We start from the raw sequence: 15,436 nt of genomic DNA, 5'->3' as shown, positions 1-15,436 counted from the left end.
AGCAGAATCAACCTTCTTTACTATTTTTCTCATTCAACTGTTATGTATTATACTGTGTTTGTGATAAGGGGCAAGATGAATTAAAAGTTAAGGACAATTATATATATTTTGTATCTTATTTGAAAATCCCATAAAAAGATGAAAATTTGATGGCTTGTAAAACACTAGAAGAAAAGGAAGTTCAAAAAGGTTTTATATTCTTGGGACTGGAGACAGATTTTGTTAGCATGGGAGGCAATATTCTTAGTGGTTGGAGGAACAATTGGGTCTCATATACATCTGGGAAGAAATTCAAACCCTGTCCTTTACTAGTGATGAAATACTTGTCAAGGCTTCTACTTTCTCTAAGCCTTAATTTCCTTACCTGCTAAATGAACATGCAAATAATATCTAACTCACAGGATTGCAATGAATAGTAAATTAGTTACTATATACATATATCACTGAGTTTACTACATGGCCCATAAGAAGGTATTTATTATTCATCATACATTTTGAAAATATTCAAAAATTGTTCTTAATTATTTATGTTGAGTTAAGTCATTTACCGTGACAAAATTATGGCTTGACGACAAATATGTTACCAGTGTTAGGCAATAGCTCAATAGTCATTAACACATTAATCTACATTATTTTTCAGTTTCCCAGAAGGAAGCATGGTTATAGGCCATAAACATAGAAAAAGTTCATTTTGAGTGAAGAGAAGATGAAAACAGGCTTTCATAATGGGGTACACTTGGGGGAAGCAGGATCTGGAACAAGTTCACACTCTGGGTAACCTTGGTTTCTGGAGGCAACTTGGAGGGCATGGAAGATAATATTTTCCAAAGATGACCACAATAGCATCCCCAATTCCACATGCCTTCCTAATGTGACACTCTCGCATCAGAAGTTGTAGGCTAATTTCCTCCTCATCCTGTTGAATCTGAACTGGCCTTGATGACTTGCTTGGCCAATAGAATGTAGCAAAAGAGACATTCTGTGTCTTCTGATGCTGTCACTATGATGAGTCTTACAGCTTCTGCCTGAGTCTCTTGGAGTGTTTACTTCTTGGATGCTCCTGCTGTTATTCTGAGAGGATTTTAAACCAAACAGAGGGGCCAAGGGTAGGTACTCTGCTTAACAGTCCCAATTGAGCTACCAGCTGGTAGCAGCATTAATTACCAACCATATGAGTGAATCATTATGGATGACTCCAGATGATTGTAGCCCCAACTAACATCTGCCTGTTATCACATATAAGACTTCAAGTGAGAACCACGTAACTAGACTCATAAACTCACAGAATCATGAGAAATAATAATGCAATATTATTTTAAGCCACTAAGTTGTGGTGTAGTTCGTCATGTGATCATAGATAACCAGGAGAACAGTGTTGGAAATTCAGAAAAGAAAGAGTACAAGTACCAAAGCATCTAAGAAAATTTACCTAACACAAACTTGGAGGAGGGTAAACATGAATATCTCTTCCTTTCACATCACAGCTTTGCCTGGAACCAGTCCTATTAGTACCCAGAGTAAAATCCAGACATATTTAATTGCTTGCACTATTAGTTTTACAAATGATTCCATAGGAATTTTGACTGCTTAATATGCATGACTTTATCAAGATTTATAAAACAAGAACAAATTAAGAAGCATAGAGTAGTTTTTCCTTTTCTTTTTAATTCTCTAAGAGATCTTGGGAAGCCAATTGAGTTAAACCTCATTTTCTTATACACAGGGTCCTTGTTTATCTGTGTAGTTATTTTCTAGGGACCTGTATTACAAGGTTGCATAGAGAATCAAAAAGAAAATTCATGGATGAACTAACATGAAACTTCAGTTCTCTCTCAAATACCCTTTAAGTATCTTGCTTTAACAGTAGAATCTGTATAGACATCTCCTGCATGCAACTTTCTATCTCTTTGTGGTTTACTTTACCTCTATTCCTGGATGTTTGCAAGGTAAATATATTGCAAATTTATTACCAAATGAGACTTAATGTTTTGCAAAAGATACAGAATTCCATGAAGTCCAGGAAAGAATTGTTAGAAAAATACTTAGATCTTATTCAATGCCATTGGCAAATGAGCAAACAATTGAGAAGGAAAAAAAAAAAAAAAAACTAAGGATGTGGACAGGACTGAAGTTGCAAAAGAGAATGATTTGAAAACTCAAGAATTTAAGATGATCTAAGAGAGGTCCTTGCAAAAATTGATTGAGTGTATATACATACATATATATATTTGCAAAAATAATCCACTTAATTGTATTGAAAATAATCAAATGTTTGGTGTAGAATGTGGTAACATGCAATACTATAGATTTGTCAGCAAAAAAACAAATATATTTGTCTTTTCCAAGAATTGAACTATGTTTGCAGTTATAAACAAAGTTTGATTAAATATCAGATTATATTTTATCACATTTTTATAATTTTGGTTTTATTTTTCAAGATAAAGTTTTAATCAAAATCTTTTCCTCTATTGTGAAAATGAAATTTTGGTCCCAATTTAATAATGTGATTTATTTCAGTGCCTTTCTCCCTATATAAAATATATTAATTATCCCCAGGTGAGGAAGGAAAATATTTTTAGCCTCCCAGATTAGAGAGAAATAATTTATTTGATAATGGTTTTCATTGTCAAGTTAATAGAGGATACTTTCTTAAATAACTCATGGCTTGCTTTCACATAATAAGCTTGGGGTATGTGTTTACATGGAAGAGATAATATCAAAGTAATAAGAAGTATAGATTTCTTTTGAGAAAGGATGGAGTCAAAAGAAATTTTGTATTTGATTTTAGAGAGTACTAAATGAAGTTCAGAATGAAAAACCCTGTTGTTTTTCTACTCTCCTTCCATCCCTCCAGGCAACTGCACTTATTCCACCATTTTCTGAGGAAAAACGTAGGACCATGACTCAGAGTCCCACCCTTGTCTCACGTGGAGGGGAGATAAGCCAGCACTATTCCATGCCTGAGCTGTGGAATGTGCAAGACATCAAAGGGATTGATGGTGACTAGTTACAAAGTTGTTGCTTCAGGTAGAGAGGAGAAGAGAGGATGGGCCATATTACTAAAAGAAAGGACTGTAGCAGTTCAAGGAGAAGTAAGAGCAATTTAATACATGTGCTATCTATGGTATACTCTCGATAGGTGTCTCCGAGAGTAACAAGAAAAGTCTGGGCAGTGAGGGCCCGTTGTGTGATATAAAGGGACAAAATAACTTGATCAGGGGTTCAAAACTCAATCACTCACTCTTCTCCTACTGCCACCACCCAGCTCTTTATAGTTTGGTCACAATTACTCAAACACCTTCAATGAATAATTGCCTAAATCTTCTGGGCTAAGTATAGAGGTGCTCTGAGTGAGTAGACCTTGTGTTCTTCCCTCCACCTTCGTAATGGAGAAGTGGCAGCAGCACCTTCCTGAGAGATGACTGGGTGGGAAGTCCTTTTGTTCATAGCTGGAGAAGCAGCCAGGTAGAACTTCTAATTTCCCTTCCTCCAACAGTATTTAGAGATGTACTCCGGCAGAAGGGGAAGTAGAATAGGATGAGAATGGAAAAGAGGAAGGAAAAGGGAGCAAGAGGAGCTGTTTTTCACATGAGTACATACAAAAGGAGAAAAGGAATCATCTGAGTGGAAGGCTCTGGGGCAGTCTTGAGAACTCTCAGTCATGCTGACCGAAAGGGCAATGTCAAACATCAATAACACTTTTATTTCTATGAGCAAAGTATGTCAAGACAAAATCCAACACCGTTAAAAGTTTTAAGCCCCAAAGCTTTTTTTTCTTTTCTTTTCTTTTCTTTCTTTCTTTCTTTTTTTTTTTTAGACAGAGTCTCGCTCTGTCACCCAGGCTGGAGTACAGTGGCACGATCTCGGCTCACTGCAAGCTCCACCTCCCGGGTTCACACCATTCTCCTGCCTCAGCCTCCTGAGTAGCTGGGACCACAGGCGCCCACCACCACACATGGCTAATTTTTTGTATTTTTAGTAGAGAAGGGGTTTCACCGTGTTAGCCAGGATGGTCTCGATCTCCTGACCTCTTGATCCGCACGCCTCGGCCTCCCAAAGTGCTGGGATTACAGGAGTGAGCCGCCGTGCCCCGCCACCCTCAAACTTTAATGACAACTAAACCATGTGTCAAAACACAAATAACATTTTTATTTGCTTATTTTTGTTGCTTTTGGCTCTAGTTCTCTATCATGTAAATATGAAGAGATTATATTATTCACGTAAGTAGGTAAAGACCAACAAACTCTTCTTTATGGAGTTCACCAAATGTCACTGAAAGTTTATTGCCATTACATTGAAAGTAACACTGGGTAGGTCTGTGTATTGATGGTGTAAGAAGTTTAGCAAGCAGTTTGAGCTTGATGGAATAAAGACATGAAATGGTTTTATTTTATTTTTTTCCATTCACTACATTCAACCTTGCACTGTTAAGCTTCCTTGTTCTCTATTGTGACACTATCTCAGTCACACTTCATAATTTTGCAGTTACTTCTGTTTCTTCAAAATATTTCAAGTATAAACATTTATTTATATATCTAATTTAAATCCAACTTACTGGTCTCCACTGTCATCCCTAATACCAGCCAGATTTGTGGCCCAGAAGACATAATAGCTTCTTGGACTATTTTTGGCTTTTAACATGTTTCTAGAATCATAAAGTTATCTATATAATTCATGAAAATCTCAGTGTTGCTAATATTTTTAAAGTCCCATAATTCCTAAGATGGCTGACACAGCAAAAGTATTACTCTTTAGATATTTGGGTAGTTGCATATTATTATTCTTTGGGGCTTCATAGATAAGTATTGGTCTCTGGGAACAGCAACCAAGATGTTCCTTAAAGGAACCCTTTATAGAGAGAGATCTTAATGTGAGGTCAATGGGAATTTGAAAAGCTGTCAAAGGTAGTATTCTATAAAGAAATGAATGTGATACTGGGTATCCATATATCCACATTTTAGATTTACTTTCTTTTTTAAGAAAAAAGTTCTGTTTCTCCATCAGGATACAAAAAGGTTCTGTTTCTCCATCGGGATACAACAAAAAAGGTGTAGTACATAGTGATTTCAAGTGATTTTTTTAGCCACAGAATTCTCCCTTCCCCTTTCCCTCCCCTTGCTTTCTCTTTCTCATCCTTTTCTCTTTCCTTTCCTTTTTCATCAATTTCTTTTCATTCCCATCCCTTCCCTTCTTTTCTCTTTCTTTTTTCCCCTCTAGCCTCCTCTCTTTTATTTTATTTACCTTTTCTCTCACACACACTCTCTGTTATGCTCTCTCTCTTTCTCTGGAAGTGTACAAGAAATTCCCATACATAAAACATATACAAATAGGCAGCTGTCATTGAAGTAAAAGTCCCAGACCCAGGTTCAATTTATCCAGTTTCCATTTACTCTCTCCCTGTCATGGCATCTGAGGTTCTTCACTGTTATCAATTAAGTGAGAAGAAACAACTAGTGTGAAAAAAAAAATCTGGCTTACTGTCTAGGAATATGTAATACGGATCCAAGATGCTACTTGGTCTAGACTGGTCAATTGATTGGAAATAGAAAATGAAAAGCTGTGATGTGAACATGTTTGATTACAGGACAATTCTGACAGTTGGAGGAAGGGAGGGAGGAAGGCAGGGATAGAGAGAGGAGAATAATGTGAAAATGCAGAGAGGTCAGATTTTAGGACTGGCTAATTTCATAATGGCATATGAATTCTTGATTCCATTTTTTAATGAGTTTTGGGTGCCTTGGATTCTGTGTTATTTCCTGCATGTTTTAAATACACACAAATACATATAGAGAGTTGTAGGTTGTGTTAGGCCATTATTGTGTTGCTATAAATACTTGAGGCTGGATAATTTATAAAGAAAAGAGTTTTAATTGGTTCACAGTTCTGCAGGCTTTAAAGGAAACATGGTGGTGGGGTGGTATCTGCTTCTAGTGAGGGCTCGGAAGTTGACAATCATGGTGGGAGGTGACTAGCAGCCAGCATGTCACGTGGCAAGAGCAAGAGAGAAAGGGGAGGTGCCACACTCTTTTAAACAAACAGATTCACCATGAACTCAGAGTGAGAACTCACTCATTATCGCAAGGACAGCATCAAGCCATTCATGAGGGACACACAACCCCCATGACCCAAACACTTCCCACTAGGCCTCACCTCCGATATCGGGGATTATATTTCAACATGAGATTTGGAAGGAACAAAACACCCAAACCATGTCATAGATGTACATTTTTCTTCTAGTTTGAAGTGAAACCAGGAGAACTGTGATGTACATAGAGGTTTAAGAATGAGAAAACTGACCATGGAAGTTATTTGAAGCATTTGTTATATATTTCAGTATCTATAGAGAATCTTTAAAATGTACATATCCTTCGACTTGTATATTCTACTTCCATGGACATCCTTGGATGAATGAATGGAGAATAGAAATATTTCTGCAGAGATAACTTCACATAGCATTATTTACAACAACAAAAATGAACAGAAATTAAACATCTAAGAGTAGGCTAATAGTTAATAAAGAATGGCATAGTCCTGTAATGAGCAATCATATGGTCATTTCAAGTGTTTCCTAAGAATGTTTAAGATAGGCTGTCATACTACACAACTCCAGGAGGCATGTTATATTCTATTTGAAAGATATCCTTTACAATCATGCAGTGTCTAGCCTATATTTGTGTGTCCAATATACTGGCCTAATGACATATTAAACATTAAGCCAAGTTTGGCATTATATTACTGTTAAGTAAAAATGCAGCATGCACACAAAACTATGTTTTTAGTATAATCTCAAATATGTGTTACATATTTCTATAAATATATAGATATAGTATTCATTTAGAAAGATTATAGAGATATATGCCAAATTACAATAAGTTATCCCTGGATATTGGAATTATAAATGATTTAAATAATTCTTTTTGAGTATTTTCCATTTTTTCTATGATGAGAACATATTGCTGAAATCAAAAAAAAATGACAATTATAATTTTAATGCTCCTATCTCTGATCTGTTAAAATAGGATTAGGATTGCCCAATTTCATAACAGCATATGAATCCTTGTTTCCATTTTTTAATGAGTTTTGGGTGCCTTGGATTCTGTGTTATTTCCTACATGCTTTAAATACGCACAAATACATATAGAGAGTTGTAGGTTGTGTTATAAAATAAACACCAAACACTGGGTTTATAAACAACAAAATCCTTTGTTTTATCCTACACCTGATGTACTCAGCTATCATCTTCATGGCAACTCTATAGCTATGCTTCATAGTAATAATTATTAATTTTTTATTTATTACTCAATACAGGTACCATTTGAGAGATTCTCTATAGTTATGGATTTTTAAAGTGGGCACCATGCTTTTAAGGAGGATCTGATCAGCCTTGAATATATTGAGAAATAACCTCATGTTTGCTACAGTCAATAATTCTATTGATTTAATGTATAATTCCGATTTCACAAACTCAAAACATATATAGGACTCTCCAGGGGTTTTCTAAATCAATAATAGGCTTTGATTTTTCCAGACTTTAAATGGCTTTAACCTCTAGATGTACTGATTTTCCCATTTGACTGATGATTTGTAAGCCTGCCTAACTGGCCTCCAGGGATATAAAGATTACTGTAATTTAGACTGATAGAAAATATCACAGTCAACTATGGTATAAGCAGATAAACAAAGCTGACATTGCCTTAACACCTTTACCAAAAGGGGCATATTAAATGGTGCTGGGGACATTTGGTTAAATATTACCATCAGAAAAGTCCCGTTATGGGGAAAAACTAACTAAGTTCACACATTGCATAGATATTTTCTTTAACCTATACTTCCTCTCTCAGTTTCAAAGGAGGGCTACAAGGAACCTCATCTGTGAGAATCTGAATTGCGCAATAGCCTGTCACACCTTCCTATGCTTGCTGTCTGTGAGCCCTTATAAGGTCTGTGGTCTGGGCAAGCAAATTGATTAGAAAACAATGCTAACAAGCTAGAGGTCACAACTTGGGACCACATCCAGTCATGCATTCCTATTGCTAACCTGATCTTTCACCTTGAAGACAAATTCCGATAGTCAAAGAAATAATAGTCATCTATTACTGAGCTCTGTCCTGTATGTCCAGTCATGGATTCAGTGCCCTGCATACATAATTTATAATCGCCAGGAAATTCTTTAAGTTTTCTTTTCTCCATTATATAGATGAGGAAAACCAAGGCACAGAAATTTTAAATGATTTTCCAGGACCATTTAGTTAGTAGTGGCTGACCCAGCATTCACACTTGAGTTTTTCAAGCACAAACTGTTCTTCTAGCTCTATACTTTGATGCTTTGTTCCTATTAGTAATTATAAGGTGAGATCCTCAGTGTTAATGAAAATCAGTGTCCTGTCTAGAAAGCAACTAATAAATGGTCAATGGCTCTATCTTTGTTTGTGAATAATATATTATAGCATATTATTTCTTTCCAGTAGCTTTGATAATTTGTTATTCAAAGTGATTTGTCTTAGTCATCTATTCCTGTGTAACAAATTAACCCCTAACACAGCAGCTTGAAACATTTGTAATCTTACAATTTCTGTGCAGGAGAAATCTAAGTGTGGCTTAGCTGGGTGCTTCTGGCTCATAAAGTTGTAGCTAAGCATCAGGTTGGCTTATCTGTGTCTTATCTGAAGGCTCAACTATTTGGGGAGTGTGGGGAAAATCTACCTTCAGTCTCACTCATGTGGTCCTTTAATAGGTGAGCCTCATGTCATGGCAGCTGGTTTCACCCAGGTAAATGACCCAATAAATAACAAGAGACAGAACACTCAAGACAGAAGATGCAGTCTTTTATAACGTAACCTAAGTGAGATTCTCATTTCTTATGCTGATTCTGTTCATTAAAACATTAAAAGTGAATCAACAAGTTCAGATTATTCTTTTTTTTTTTGATAGATTCTTGCTCGGTTGCAGAGGCTGGAGTGCAGTCTTGCGGTCTCTGCTCACCACAACTTCTGCCTCCCAGGTTCAAGTAATTCTCCTCCCTCAGCCTCCAGAGTAGCTGGGATTACAGCTGCATGCCACCACGCCCAGCTAATTTTTGTATTTTTCGTAGAGTCAAGGTTTCACTATGTTGGCCAGGCTGGTCTCGAACTCCTGACCTCAGGTGATCCACCCGCCTCGGCCTCCCAAAGTGCTGGGATTACGGGCCTCAGCCACTGCACCCAGCCTGGATTATTCTTAAAAGGAGTAGATTGTATAGAGAAATACATAACAGAAAGTGGGGATCACTGGAGATTATTTTAGAAACTGCCTATCACATGATTTAACATCATTGTTCTGAAAATAGAGGATTATTATATATTCACAAGTTTTCTAAAATTTCAGAATTGTTATAGTCAGGACACTAGTATGAATAAATAGAATGTCAGCTTATTATGGTTTAAACAAAAATGAAAATTTATTGACTCAGGTAACTCAAAAGTCTATATAATGGGACTACCTTCTGACTGACTACATTGAATGAATATTAGTAGGATGTCGTCTGTCACTCCTCTCGTTGGTTTTACTTTCTTCTATGTGGCTCTATCTTCTGGCAGGCTCACTCCACATCATGTAAAGTCTAACTTTAGCAACCCCAGGGAATATGATTTGTAGTGGTCACTATGTCTTTGTAAAGAGTCCCAACCAACACTTTCATTAAACCTCATGCTCATTTCTGGATAGAAAGATAAAGTCCTTTGAGTAGCTAGGACTATGTAATATTCCATCCCTGGTGTGGGGATTTGGTTACTCCTACAACAATCATATAAACCAAGTCTTGTAGGGAGATTTGACTTCAAAAAAAAAAAAAGTTACAGGAAGAAGGGATCATATTATGGGTAAATAAAAATAAAGAAACAAGTAAATAAAAAATAACCACAGTGTTATGGGCTGAATTGTGTACCTCTCAAATTCATATGTTGAAGCCTCAGTCCTCAATGTGACTGTACCTAGAGATAGGGCCTTTGTGGAGGCAATTAAGTTTACATGAAGTAAAAAAGGTGGGTCTCCAATCCAGCAGAGGTGAGGAAGAGACACTGGAGTGCTGTCTCTCTCTCGGCACACACACAAAGGAAGGGACATGTGAGGACACAACAGGGAGGCAGCCATTTGCATGCTAGGAAGAGAGCCCTCACCAGAAACTTTAATTGCCAACACCTCGATCATGAACTTCTAGCCTCCAGAACTGTGAGAAAGTAAATTTCTGTTGTCACTCAGCCTGTGGTATTTTGTTATGGCATCCCAAGCAGACTAGTACACATAAGAAAACAGCTGTCTATATGTTTTCAGCAACTTTTTAATACTATGCAGAAAAGTACACTTAAAATTGTGGTTTTAATAATTACAGCCCATTGGACTTGATGATTACAAGAGTATTTTTCTGTTCTACATAAAATTCTGTTGTGTTCAGTAACAAATTACCCCAAACTGAATGAAATAAAACAACAGAAATGTATTCTCTCACAGTTCAGGAGGCCAGAAGTGCAAAGTCAAGAGTTTTGCAGGCTTGGTTTCTTCTGGAGGGTCTGGAGGAAATTGTTACAGATATCTCTCCCCGCTGCTGGTGGTTGCTGCATCCTTGGCATTCCTTGGCTTCAAGTTGCATCACTCCAATCTCTGCCTCCATCATCACATTGCCCTCTTCCCTGCTTGTGTCTCTGTATATCTCTGCACTACTTTTAAGGACACCAATCAGTGGATTAGGGACCACCCCAATCCAGTATGAGCTCATGTTAATGTGATTATATCTGCAAAGACCCTTTTTTCAAATAAGATCACATTCACAGATACTGAAGTTACGACTTCAACATGTCTTACTGGGAAATGTAATTCAACCCACAATACTTTAAGTTTCTTAAAAAAAAAATCGTGTTAACACTAGGTAGCATTTTCTTCCAGCTCCCAACATTTCACTTTATTGATTCTTATGAATAAATAAGAATAATTTATAAAAGGAAGTTTAAAAATAATTATTTAATGATGACTTCCACTGTGCTAAAACAGCATTTTATGAATAAATCTCACATTATCAGGAGATTCTTATTAGAAATATGCTGTCAACATAAACTGTTAAAATTTATTTACTCGCTTTCTAATTCATACTTACCAAATGATCTTTTTTTCCTACCATTGCACAGCCTGTAACTTGGTCTAGGTGTTACATGTTTAATATCACTCCACTGTGCCGAGGAAACTTGTTTAAACAAGTCACAAAGCTATGACACAGGGCAGAGCACTGAGGCAAAAACATTTTCAGTTTCTTCCATTTAAAGTCATGATGGTGTTTACAATTGCAGGCAAACTACAGGTTGTTTTACGTGTTAGGTCATTATTCTCCCACAGACCTTCCAAATCATATTCTGGATAAAAGCCGTAAAATTCCAGCCTCCACAATGACATTGTACCTACATATGAAATTCTTTGCCTGCCCTTGTTTGGCAGCTGGTCTGGAACTGAGGATTTGGGTTTTGTTCTTTTTCCTTCAGCAAGACCAATAGTTTCTTATAATATTTCTCCTAGAGCTGGAAATTTGAGATAAATTTTCAACATATTAACTTAAAATATTTTTGTTTGTTCCTTTACAATGCCAAACCAGACATTTTAAATTTGTATAAAAAAGGAACAAGTCGTATTACCTAATGGAATGATTATTGTCTTTCTAATATTCTTTAATTTTTCCACTCTCTTAGCCTGAGTACCCTAGAATACAGAGTGTGAACCAAAACTTATGCAGAAATGTTATTTGGTGGGGGTAGTGTAGCTATGTGCAAGGGCAATAAAAATGAAGAAAAAAGGGAAATGAGGCAAGAAACGGGGTGGGCATGAATCCAGCGGTCAGTAATTTCACAGGAAAATGCAATACGTTGTTCAATCATATAGGATATCTCTGGAAAAGCCTAATGAAATCACTATATGTGGGAGCTCTTGGGTGAGGATGGGCATGAGGTAGAAGAAGCACAGGTAATTTATCTGATGGTTCAGCTGTCTCTCACTGGTCAGAGTCCACTCCAGGGGTATGAGCTTACCCAAGTTCCTGGGTTGCATTGCCCAGCTCTTCCACTCTTCCACACAGGCAATAGAGAAGCCACAGTCATCAAAGCTCTGACCTCAGAGGTTAGGAACAGTGGTTTCTACTTGCTGCGTAGAGCCTTATGGATCTGTAGCGGTGATGGTAGTAGCTGGACTTTATCACCCAAGAAATTGTGTGAGCTAAAGCTAGGGCTCTTCAGGCCAAGAACAAGAACAGGGAGTTGAGAGTAGCCTATTGAGTAGCACATAATTTGGGACTGCTGAACTCACACAGCTATGGATATTCTGACCTGTGAAAGAATCACTGATTTATATGGCTGCACTGACCTTTAAAGACCATTTATTCCAAATGTGACTAAAACTGTGAAGAGACATTTCTACTTACAGTTAAAATGGACTAACAGGGACACGTTTTACCCTCTCATCTGCAACAGTCCCCCCGGAAGGACAGGTATCTGAGAGTTTGTAGGCAAAAAAAAGGTGAGCCCAATGCATGCCAACACTTACTTCCTTAAGAGAGTTTCTAGGCCAATGGGGAGAAAACTAGTAGAATACCAGTAGATTTCCTGTGTAGGAAGATAGAGCTGAGAGTATGGGTAGACTGAGGCAGCTAGAGTTTGAAGGACTGAGTACCAGACAGAAGAGAGCAACAAACAGAAAACTCCAGAAATCTGTAAAAGATAGCCTTTGAATTATGCAGCTGAATACTGACTAACAAATGTATGCCAAGAGGCTGTCCAAGGTTGAGGAATCACCTGCTAGTATTAGAAGTAACAGTGTACCACCAGTCAGATTTTAAAAACTCACAATTTAAAGGTAATTTGGTAGAGTACACAAAACAGACTTGCCTGCCTAGTGAGATTATTTAGTACTAGATTAAACACCGCTCTGACTCTGTCTAACAAATCATAAAAGTAAGATCCAAAGGGAATAAATCATTTCCAAGTAACTTAACTGCATCATGGAACAAGGCTAAGGAATATTTACGTGAAAACAGAAATATCCAACACTCATCGAAGTAAAATTCACAATGACTAGCAAAAAAATGTTTCAAATATTATAGGCTTGTAAAGAAGTAGGAAAATGCAAGCGACATTGAGGACAAAACGCAATAAATTGAAATGGGTCCAGAACTAATACAAATGTTAAAATTAGCAAACAAGGGCACTAATACTCTTATTATAGCTAGTTTACATATGTTCAAAAGTTAAATAGAGACATGAAAGATGTCTCTATTTGGTAGACAAATAGTGCTTCTATTTGGTTTTTAAAACTACCCAGTTTGAACTTTTAAATACAACAACTGATTCGTGAGAATAAAAATACGCTGGATGGAATGAAGCAGTTTAGAAATTGTAGAAGGGAATATTAGTGAACTTGAAGAGACAGCAGTAGAAACTATCAAAAATGGAACTCTGAAGAGAAAAGAATAATAATAAATAGAGAAGATCAGTGATCTTTGGGACAATTTATGGAAGTCTACTAATATGCAATTAGAGTCTCTGAAGCATATTCCATTATTTGAAGAAAAAAGTGACTGGAAAATTTCCAGAATCCTCACATATGAAAAGTTCAGTGAGCCCCAAGTGCAATAAATATAAAGAAAACTATACCAAAGTGTATTATAATCAAATTATTCAAGACTGGTGTTAAAAGAAAAAAGTCTTAAAAGAAACCAGAAAAAAACATTACATACAGAAAAACAAAGGTAAGTATAACAGATTTCTCTAACATAACAACAATAAAAACAATGGAAGTGAGAAGACAGTGGAACAACATCTTTCAATACTGAAAGAACAAAATACTTTCAAACTATAATTCTATACCCAGGAAATATCTCTCAAAAAGCAAGGTGAAATGAAGACTTTGTTTAACATATCCAAGATGAAATAAATCATGTCAAGCAGATGTGCAATACAAGAAATATTAAAGGCAGTGCTTTAAACAGAAGGAAATTGATACCAGATGGAAACATGAATCAATGCAATGAAAGAAAAGCATGGGGAATAGTAACTTCATGGATAAATCTATATGCCTTTTATTTCTTATTTAAAGCTTTAAATAATATAATTGACTTTAAAAATAATAGCAATGTATTGTAGGCTTTATAATATGTAAAAGTAAAATGTGTGACAAAGTATTGCAAGGTTCTTATGTTACAGGTAAAAGGAATTGATATAATATCACTTAAAATTAGATGGTGATAATGTAAAAATGTTTACTCAATCCCCAAGAAACCAATGAAATGTCAAAATAGGCATAGCTAATAAGAAAGGTAGGAAATAAAAAGAAAACTACAAAATAACTTTTAATTAATGTAAAAGATAGCAGAAAAAGTAGCAAAGGAAATAAATAGATGGAAAAAATTGAAAACTAATAGCAAGATGGTAAATTTAAACATAATCATATCAATAATCACATTAAATGTAAATGGCCTATATACTCAGACTAAATGATAAATTTAAGAATGGATAGAAAAGCAAGATGATCCTATATACTGATTATAGGAAGTACAGTTAAATAATAAAGACAAATATGTTTTAACATAATTATTTTAGGGATTGAAATTGATATACCATGCTAACATAGATTGAAAGAAAGCTTAGAGTGTTTATGAATATCAGACAAAGTAGATTTCTGAGTAACATATTACCAGACATCAAAATGTTCATTTCATAATGACACAATAGTTGACTTAAACAAATATAAAAATATGTATCTGATAGAATCTTAAAAAAGCTAACTGAGTGTTAAATAAATTTAGCAAGCTTGAAGGATAAAAAATCAATATACAAAAATTATTTTTCTACATTAGCAATAAACATCCAGAAAATAAAACGAAAATAATGTATTTACAATAACATCAAAAATATATAATACTTAGGTATAAACGTAACAAAAGACATACAAAACTTCTACACAGAAAACTGTATAACATTGTTTTTATAGTTTTATAACTAATAAAGTCATATGTATTTGAAAACAATATAGGTTATTAGAGCTAGTGTAATACATATATGTGATCTATAATACTTTAACCCTTTCTTGTTCTACTTCTTCCAAAAGCAAAATATTTAATGAGGGAAATTGAAGAATGCCTAAATAAATGAAGATAAACCATATCCGTGGGTTAGAAGATGTTCTCTCTCTCTCTCTCTGTTTATATATATCAGACAAATATACATGCATATATAGTCAATGTAATCCCAATCAAAATCTCATTTTTTTTAAACTGACAAGCTGTTTCTAAAATTTACAGTGAAATTCAAAGAAGCAAAAACAGCCAAAATGACTTAAAAAACAAAACAAAACAAACTTTGAGAACTAACACTACCTGATTTTAAAACTTATTATACAGCCATAGTAATCAAAAATAGTTGGTATTGGC

General features: G+C 35.6%; 1 long non-coding RNA gene across 2 annotated transcripts in view; it reads left to right on the top strand.

Moving 5' to 3' along the window:
- Positions 1–1,004: 1,004 nt before the first annotated feature.
- The window catches only part of LOC107970814 (uncharacterized), an 86,681-nt gene continuing 72,249 nt past the window's right edge, over positions 1,005–15,436 (top strand). For both annotated transcript variants that reach the window (XR_008547148.1, XR_001713738.3), the window contains exon 1: positions 1,005–1,106. This is a non-coding gene — a long non-coding RNA (uncharacterized LOC107970814). The remainder of the gene's footprint in view (positions 1,107–15,436) is intronic.

The sequence above is a fragment of the Pan troglodytes genome, chromosome 2 (assembly GCF_028858775.2).
Source record: "Pan troglodytes isolate AG18354 chromosome 2, NHGRI_mPanTro3-v2.0_pri, whole genome shotgun sequence".
NCBI lineage: Eukaryota > Metazoa > Chordata > Mammalia > Primates > Hominidae > Pan > Pan troglodytes.
This window is presented reverse-complemented; position numbering and strand designations above follow the sequence as displayed.